At 34.5% G+C, this 8,114-nt stretch overlaps 1 pseudogene; it reads right to left on the minus strand.

Annotated features, from left to right (window-relative positions):
• Positions 1-513: 513 nt before the first annotated feature.
• Positions 514-6,057, minus strand: LOC120265054 (annotated as a pseudogene).
• Between the last annotated feature and the right edge of the window lie 2,057 nt (positions 6,058-8,114).

Here is an 8,114-nt window from a genome sequence, read left to right on the forward strand (position 1 = left end):
CAACACGAGCAATATTGGCAAGAACTTAATTGCTTCAAACAAGCTCTTGCTTTTTGAGTAACCTCTCTAACTTATGAGAACAATATTGAGAACAGATCAATTTCTAAATGTTGCTCCCGCACATACCATCAGCATACAACCAAATCAACAGTAAGAAAATAGAATTCTTTTAGCATAGAGGGTTGCTTATCAGGGTTTGCAATTGGGGATGGAAATAGATAGGATTGAGGCCATGCGATTTGAGTCAGGATCACAAAGTAACAGACAAGAAGTAGCATCACAAAGAAGAATAACAAGATAAATATTTCCCTAACAAAGTGTACCAAACAGTTCATCTGAAGCTAAATGGAGCCGATTTGCATGCAATAAATAGATGATAATAAATAAGACCCTAGCAAGGAGTAAAAGCCTCAAACTACCCCACCTATATAGCAGATAGTCTCATTTTAAAGATCTCTTTAGAATTATAAAGAAAATTCAGAGTAAAACAATCCAAAATGTCATTATAGAATTATTATTTTTTCAACCTAGAATATAGGAAAGGTACAATTGACACACAATAATAAACTAATTAGGTGCAACCAGTAATGGAAAATATACAATAGCTGTCAGCCTATCGGTCGGCATGAAGTCAATGAAATTAAATGTTAGTGGTACTGTCTATATTAATATTTGTACCCTTAACCTTCAATCGAACTTAAACATTAAGAAGTTATCTTTGGACTTCAAATTCGACACAAAAACTCATACTTTAACTAGACTGGCCAATCTGATAAAATGATAAAAATGGCTATTTTTGTGTATTAATCTACCAAATCAGACCTCCATCAAAATTAAGCCACCTAATCCAGATATGTTTAGTTGCATTCACTACCTCAATAGAAAATTGTAATTCTGTAGTATCACACCAAGCTGTCCGGTATTCAACCTGCAGATAAGTGTAACATATGCATCGGAATAAATAGGCAGAAGTATACCATTAATATGAAAACATGCTGAGTACCTTGGCTCCACATTAACTGCAATTTTCTGTAGGACAATGACAGGATTTTCTGGATATTGCACACTGTAACAAGTTTGGGAGAAAGAAAACCTGTAACTATCTTCATTTTCAAAATGTGAATGCTTCAAAAAACATGTACAATTAACTACCCCGAAATAAAATAGGAAACCAACCACCCGTCCCTTGGATTGATGGATTCCTTAACTGAATTGACCTAATTCTATTTACAGCAACATTACAATTTCGCACTCCCCCCTCAACCTGAGGACCCAGCTTGGAAATAATCCCAATTTAATCCCTTTGTTAGAACATCTGCAAGTTGTCTTTCGAAGGGAACATATGACATACATACCAGACCTTCTAGTTTATCCTTGATAAATGCTTGTCAATCTCAATGTGTTTCATCCAATCATGTTGTATAGGATTATAAGCAATGTTGATTGCTGATTTATTATCACTGTAAAGCCTCATAGTCTCTCCCATTCAATTTTCAAGTCATCCACGACAATCTTTAATCATAGTAGTTCACAGATCCCTTGAGCAATCGCCTTAAATTCTGATTCTGCGGTTGATCTCACCACAACATTTTGCTCCTTGCTCCTCCATGTTACCAAATTTCCACCAAGGAGTGTACAATAGCCTAATGTTGACTTTCTGTCAATTATTGATCCTGCATAATTTGCATCAGTGTAAGCTTCTAGAGTAAGTATCACTCTCGTTGAATAAAATCCCTTTTCCTGGATTTCTTTTAAGATAGTGTAGAAACCTATAAGCTGCTTGTAGATGGAAATCTGGTGGATCATGCATGAACTGATTTATCACACTCATTGAGTATGCTATATCAGGTCAAGTATGAGCGAGGTACATAAGTTTACCCACTAATTTCTGGAACATCTTCTTATCAAGTGCTGGTTCTTCCTTAGCTTCTCCAAGTTTTTTATTAGGATTCATTAGAGTAGAGGCATGTTTACACCCTAATTTCCCCACTTCCTTTAGGAGATGAAGTACATATTTTTGTTGGCAAATGCAAATTCTTTGATTAGAGTAAGCCACCTCAATACCAAGAAAAAATCCTCCCATCCCCGTCCCCACAGGGAAATAGCCCCCACGGGATCCTCACAAGGATTTCCCATGCTAATACACCTATAAATTTTGATTTTCTTTAAAGTTATTTAATACCAATACACACATGAAAAATATAAAAATCATTCAACATAAGCTCCACAAAATAACATAGGTTGCTCAAGATTTACCTCTGGACTCAAGTAATTGGTGACATCTGGGGCAGAAGGAAAGTTCAATATTGTCTTCATAGAAAATATTACTAATTCATGGCAAAATACCCTCAACAAATTCTCTGCCAATATGAAAACCATGGCTTGTCATGCTATAGCAACAAATTTATTGAAATAGAAATGTGTGAAGAAGTTAAGACAGTCTTGTCATTTTCACTAAAGAGATTAAATAGTATGCGAAGGTGTCAAAAACAACAGTTGCAAATAAATAACAGAATAATCTTACCTGAAAAAGCCAACTCTGACATTGCACGTAACATTTCTTGCTACACAGAACTGGGATGGTATTTTTGCCTGTAAAAGAAAATACACATAAACAAGGGCCCTTTAAGCACCAATAAATGAGCAAGAATTTTTGCATGAAAAGGTGATCATACTGTGAAACCTGCTCGCAAGCCTGGTCCTTGTCATCCCAACTTTCAGACGGTCATCAATAACCAATGCCATACTTAGGCAGCGAACTCCATCATCTTTAAAGACGCCAAGCAACGACTTTCTTGAACCTATCAAAAACAGATTTCATAATTGAAACATAACAAATTAAATATACCAAATAAGTATTCAATATGAACAATATATAAACACAGGCATAACCAAGTTATTGAAAGCAAAATAGTGATTGTTCTAAACTAGAGTTAAATATGCAGATTAAATAACAAGAGGGCACAAAAAATATTAAACTTCTACTATGATAAACAAACAACAAAAGTTTTCTATTGCATACCAGATATCACACATACTATTCTATCCAAAAGTTCCGGCAGTTAATTAAGTTTGATCCTGGGTCAAGAAGTCTCCACATTTCAAGAGCATAGTCTCTTTCAGCAATTGTGCAAACACATATCAGAAAACGTTTGCGGCCTCTTGCAGTTAAGTAGCCTCGCAGATCTTCCCATGCTGGCCTTAGTCATACAAGGACACTGGTGTCGCGTATCTACAAGACATTCTACCTTTTAGGTTTTTGAAAACCATTCTAACTTTTAGTTATGTGCATCACATAGATGTATAAACTAGGAAAATTAAACATGAAAGCTAAACAAATATATCTATACAAAAAATAATCCTAAAGGAAAGTAAACTAGCGCAACCCAAAAGACACATTAACTAGACTGATTTCATAGAAGAAACTAAGGACTGTGCTGTGAGCTAAAGCTGAAAAACTACAAAGTGATATATTCCTCTTCGGCACCAAAAAACTATAATTGGAAGATAATATGCTAAATCTCTGAACTAATAAATGCCCAGGAATTATTCTTCCCATGAACATTTTCAGTTGGTTTGAATCAAGCAAAGAAAACAAACTTCAACTTCATTGAATGCAGAGGATATGGTCAAATTGTGAGTGTATGCAGGTTATTTCATGACCATAAATGAGAAATGCAAGAAAACTTGCAAACATAGAAGATAATAGCAAACATATACCACCGGATTAACACATGTCAACTGTCAAGAAGATAGTTTCCTCATATAACCTTCCAAGTAGGTGGCCACAAATTAATCTTCAAATTAACATTTATAGTTGGTTTGAATCAAACCAAAAAACAAGCACCCAATATTGAAAGGACAGAAGATATGGTCGATGGTCAATGAATGCAGGTAAAATGTTGAACATAAACGAGAAATGCAATAAAGCTTGTGAACATGGCGGATCACGCCAGAATTACACCGCTGGATTGACGCGTGCCAAATGATATTTTTGTCCTGTATTCTTATAACTGGGCGACTGATCAACTGATGATTGTCAGACAATTGTACTATATACATCTTCCCATTATCAACTACTCGATCATTTCTCTATATACTGCTTCAATATAGCTTTTGTCATCATGATAGTATTTGAGCTCAGACAGCATTTCAGTGGTTTGCTCCTGATCCATTTCATTATTTATTTTTCCACTGAGACCATCAGTTCAATCCTTAAACGACCATTGGTATTGGCAGCAATAAGTGTCTCATCAAGATCAAACACAACTCCCAAGGCACCTCAGGTTCGGCATGGCAAGGCATGAATTGTTCAATCCTAGCATGACACTGAAACCCCAAAAATATGAGCAATCGGTGAGGTCCTTTTCTGATAAGCATTGCCACTCAAAATGAATTTCTTCCCCTTCCAATCATACAACTACAGTCTGCAAGAATAAAGGGAAAAAGGTAAGAAAATTGAAATTTGATATTATTATGGACAATTTCCATTGGTCCATACGGTTCCAATAATTCCCACAATGATGTTTCTCCAACTAAATAAATAATTATCATAGTAAACAAAACATGTTCCAGTGATAACAGAAACGTCAGATCTGTATCATATTCTAACAAATGCCTAGTGTTGAACAACTTCCAGAACTCCAAACTGACCAGTGCTAGACCTTTTATAACCTATGAACATCATAAGTTATACATGGCAACAATAATAATGGCTCAAATGCATAATTTCATCAAACTTCTTTTCCCACCAAGGAAATCACAATATAAAATCTACAAGGTAAAATAATAGCTGCACTAAATATTTCTGACATAATGAAAAGCATCCATCCAAAGACATAGTTTGACTACAAGTCTCACAATAAGCCATCACAGTATACCCTACGACAGTGTTAGTTAGATACATAATTCCATTGTATTAGGTAGACAAAAGTGAGAAACATTCACATTTGCCAGCACAACAAACTAAACCACATCAAAAAAATTCAGTTACAATTTTCTGCAGATAATTCAAAAATTTTCATAGAGTTGTTAGAAGAAATTAAACTTATAATCTGCCCTCACTAATTGAAATTAAGCAATGTATACTCAGCTAATCAGATAAAAATAGAATCTTTCTAGTCCAGGTTAACTAAATTGGTGTTACTGGATGCATAGTTCTTTCATTTTCAAGAACCATCACCAATTGCACCTTGTTATTATTAACTAACCTAGTTTTCAACAAACCAAGCTCTAATTCAATGTTAGATGCAAAGTAAGCATATTATGTGAGTCAGTGCTCTTAGTTACTCTAGTAATTATCATAGTAACAAACTAATTATTTATTATCAAGTACCATCAATTCAGCCCAGACATTATCAAGAACTATTTACATATTTATGTTGAACCACAAATCAAATACAACCTCATTAAATGTCTTATCTGTGAATTTTTCAAAAAGATATTTCAAATATTTTTCATGAGATTTTGGATAGAATTTAAACTTAAAAACTTGTTAATAGTTCTGATTCAGTTCGACCATGAAAATGTTAGATGCATTCCTCAATGTTTGAATTTTCAGAAGATATTTATAGAATTTTCATAGTAGATATTTATAAATTTTTCACAATCAGTAAAAATGAAGTGCTCTGGTCCAAAGATATGATCCTCAAAATTTAACTAGCATTACTCCAAGTTCACAGATCTATGAAAGGTGAAAAATTAGCAGCATAACCCCTTCAGAGGAATCAGTTCAAGCATAGAATTTAAGCAACTTGGTAGTAACTCCAATTGGTGCTTTTAGGGGTTTCTATCATCATCAACACACCATGCTGACAATGCTGATAAAAGGGTTTATTTTAGTTTCAGTTTTGTTATACCTCTTTCTCTCTGAGGCAAGCTGCGTGCACGGATGAGAGTGGCGACCTATCGGATGGCGACGATGGCAGCTATAAAGATTCCATTTTGAAGATGATCCCGCCGGAGGAGATGTAGAGAAAGACCGCTAGCAGATCGCATGACCCTGATCTCCACCTCCCTAATGAGGGTTTCCTCTTGAAAAACAACCGATTTCACCATTTTAATTTCAAAAACAAAGAACACCAAACCCTAGTCCAGATCCCCCTTTTCACAAAATCTCATCATCAATTAAACAATTCAGATCCTTCCTCTGTTGATCATAATTTTTCCCAGGAGAAACCTAAACAAAACCAAACGAAACCCTAATTTTTTTTTTCTTGGATTCATTAATAGAGAGACATAAAAAGATTTAATACTCCCTCTGTTTCTTTTTATCTGTCACAAGTCTATGTTCCTTTTTATCTGTCATTTTCTAACATCGAAGCGATTTATTATTCTTTTCCAAAAATTACCCTTGACACTCCATTCAATTCTTTTCTTGGAATTAAATATGAGAGAGAAATGTGAAGATATAAATTAGGGGTAGTTTGGAATAATAACTAATTTTTTATAAAATTTTGTGAAATAACTATATTTCTTGGTATGTGAAATTCGGTTAATCATGACAGATGAAAAGGAACAGAGGGAGTAGTTTCTTGGATCCGAATGTTGAGAAAACCCTATTTTCGGATTTCTAGTTCTTCCCTACAAGATGAAGAAGAAAAGTTTTGGAACCCTAGAAAATCGAGAAGAAGATGAAGACCTTTTGAAGCGATCAATGGTGTATAGATAGGCATACACACAAAGTTAGGGGTTTTTATGCAAATTTACAGGGATATGTGAGTTCATGTGGGTCCACAAAGATGCATGATCAACTGAGTTTCCTGTGATCATGAATAGTTTCTTTTACTAGTAGAGATGATGATTGTAATTGGTCCTATATATGTTAATTAAATATGTTGGTCTGAGTATTTAATCTTGGTTCTTTTAAACGGTACCTAAAGCTTTTAGATGATAAATGCCATCTAACATTCACGAAACTCAAATTTTTCTGTCACCTCTAGTTTTTGGTTACTGTGGTTGAGAATGCTGCTGAACTTATAGCAATCATGAGCTATAGTTTCACTATTAGTGATAATGGGCATAACTTGTCCTTTATAGGTTAATCAAATATATGTTGGCTTGAATATTTAATCTGGTGTCACTGAAATAATAGCTTAAGCTTTTTAGATTGGATTGAAGTTATCTAATATTCATGAAACTGTGGTTTTGGAATCTACTTAGTCCCATGTCAGTTATTGAATATTTGTGGGGTCCTGAATATTTAATTCTAGGATTTTTCAACATAGCAGAAACTGAATACATGACCATAATGAAAACATGCATGCTTAACTAAAATGATCTCTTGAAAGGGCATGAAAGCATAAGCCACTACAGCCATAATGGGCAGAGAGCCTTAAGCATTAGCATTGCCTTCACTCTAACACCATTCATAAATATGTCATCCTAACACAAAAGTACACATGAGTTCAATTTCAAATTTGTTATTTTACTTTTATTCAAAAATTCAGGATGACAAAGCATCCTTCCTGAGCATGATAGCAAGCTCAGAAAAATATTGGTTGACTAAGCTATAGTAGAAAGCAAACATCATAAACAGAGTTTCTATCAAACTTGCAACCCAGAAAATTACTTTCTATAAATTTTGGCTTGAACTTCCTCTGAAATCAAGTAGTTCACAGATTGAAAATCATTAATTGATAAAATTAACCAAAGATAAGGAGATTGTTTTTTGTTTCCATTTGAGTGAAACTTGCAATCAAATGACAAAGTTTTGGTTGGAACAAGTGACCATAGCCAAGCTGCAAGGATCGACAAAATTTCTTAATCCTTTGGCCAAATAAAAATTATTTCTATATTTGTTTTTAGTGGCATGTTGATCATAAGAAACAGATATAAGCATATTTAAAACTTCTCCTAACATTGTGATTTTGGCAATAGGGAAATTTATCCCTTACAAGTCCCTAGAATGATATCTTGATAGCATAACTGGAATTGCAGTATTTTAACTCTTATGTTTTCACATGTCTGGATATTTAAAGCCTAAACCTAGTAACTTTGGACGACCAACAGGCTGCAAAGGCTCTAAAACCCCACCCCCTCTTACCTAAGTCCGCTCTAATTATATCCCATCTTAGCTAGAAGCTTGACTCCATATCCGCCTCATGTATCCCTCA

The sequence above is a fragment of the Dioscorea cayenensis genome, chromosome 7 (assembly GCF_009730915.1).
Source record: "Dioscorea cayenensis subsp. rotundata cultivar TDr96_F1 chromosome 7, TDr96_F1_v2_PseudoChromosome.rev07_lg8_w22 25.fasta, whole genome shotgun sequence".
Classification (NCBI taxonomy): domain Eukaryota; kingdom Viridiplantae; phylum Streptophyta; class Magnoliopsida; order Dioscoreales; family Dioscoreaceae; genus Dioscorea; species Dioscorea cayenensis.